Source organism: Antennarius striatus, chromosome 9, assembly GCF_040054535.1.
Source record: "Antennarius striatus isolate MH-2024 chromosome 9, ASM4005453v1, whole genome shotgun sequence".
NCBI classification, from domain to species: domain Eukaryota; kingdom Metazoa; phylum Chordata; class Actinopteri; order Lophiiformes; family Antennariidae; genus Antennarius; species Antennarius striatus.
This window is the reverse complement of record NC_090784.1, coordinates 23,270,247-23,271,942: the sequence shown is the minus strand read 5'-3', so window position 1 is coordinate 23,271,942 and position 1,696 is coordinate 23,270,247. Positions and strand designations below refer to the sequence as shown.

The 1,696-nt window shown below is 46.2% G+C and overlaps 1 long non-coding RNA gene across 1 annotated transcript; it reads right to left on the bottom strand.

Annotated features, from left to right (window-relative positions):
• Window positions 1-270: 270 nt before the first annotated feature.
• Window positions 271-1,696, bottom strand: LOC137602092 (uncharacterized). Its single transcript, XR_011037128.1, has 3 exons — window positions 1,611-1,696; window positions 1,312-1,536; window positions 271-754 (listed from the first exon to the last, which is right to left on the bottom strand). It is a non-coding gene; the product is annotated as an uncharacterized lncRNA (long non-coding RNA).

Genomic DNA, 1,696 nt, shown 5'->3' with positions numbered 1-1,696 from the left:
TTTACTAATCCCAATAACTACATTGTTCAAATCTCCATGGGAGTCCTTTGTCACGCTTTTCACAACCTCGACCTTGTTTCGTGGTCTTATTTTCTATAAGAATGCAGGAAGCACGTACTTGCAAACGATGACTCATCTCTTTTACGTTATTATAATCTCGTTCAGCACAGAGATTATAAAGCAACCCTTTAAAACCACAGAAACAATGACTTGGTGGGAGACAATAGTAGTATTTAAACAGTTTATTTAGAGGCTCCACAGGGTTCCTGAGGGTTCTTCTGACCAGCCTTCACGGCTGCTTCCTGCTTCTCTCCATCAGGTTGACGTTTCGTGATAAGACTGTTTCCTCAGCGAACTGTTTTTCAGTCGGAGGTTTTGCTGACTGTGCAGTTTTCTTTCTACCTCAAATCACGGAGGCTCCATGACCAGCGTGGGGCGGTTTGCCACGTCCACAGGCCTCATTGTGTTCGCCGTTTCTAAAAGCAGGTGGAGACCAAAACAGGCCTTGCCGGGTCACGCGTGTTTTCAAAAGATGGGTCTTTATAGATGGGAATTGCGTTCAATTTCCTCCCGCCTCTAAAAGCGTGCATTTCAGGTGGATTGGTCGGTTCCAAATTGTCCGTTGGTGTGAGTGTGTGCATGCGTCGTTGTGCGTCTTTCATGTGGTTCAGCAATGCCCTGGCTACATGTAGGTACCGTCTTCCCACCTCTTGCCTGTAAGTCCACTGGGATAGACTCCAGCAACCCCCGTGACCTGGTAAAGTGGAGTACAAAAAAGTTTTCACTCTTAAATCTGTTTGCAGAAGTTTTGTTTTCGTGAACTTTATCTGCAACCGGAACGACACAAAACAACAGAATTTTAGCATTTTGGGGTGAAATGATTGTTGGGTAGAACGTGACGGTTGATGGGTTCCCCAACCATCTGCTGGTTTTTCCAGTTGAGGACATTTTTGGTGGATTAGCGATTTGCTAATTGCTATTAGCTGGTTGTTTCCAAGGCAGCATCAAATTCATGAAACATTTTATTCAGCATCGTTTGGAGACTTGCTGGTTTCCTGGATTCGTCAAACGGGGACATACGTAACGTCTCTGATTGATGCCTTTTTGTAAGGACGTAAATATTTACTCGGTTCACCTGTTTAAACCTAATCATGGCTTCAACCCCACCGTGGTGAACTGATGAGTCAGACCCTGGTGAGATGGCGTCGGCCTGAGCTTCACGGAAAGCCTTTAGAACATGACGCAATCGTCAATAAATAAGGGGAATGTGGGGCATGAAGCGGCGGATTGTTTCATGTAATCATAACTTGCCTGTTTTGGATTTAACAAAAGCTGCTTTTGTCGCCAGCTGACGTTTTTCCATGCCTTCGGGTTCATGACATCAGAAAAAAACAACCTGAATGGAGCTGCGGTGAACCTGGCGAGGACGACCAGGGGCTGCGCCAAAAGACTAGGATAACAGGATGTTGATTCAGTCGCAGGTCGGAACAGATGTCAGGATTCAAACCCAACGGAGACGCTACGCACGTGACGCCTCTGGAAACAAACAATCCACACTAATTACTGTTGTTGCCTTGCTTCACATCCCATAATTTGGGGTTTCGCGTTACCTTTGTCCAGGCAGGACGGAGTTCACAGCACCTGTCGGGCCAACGATGGAGGAAGTGTTTCATTATTAACCAGCTGGCTTCCTCGC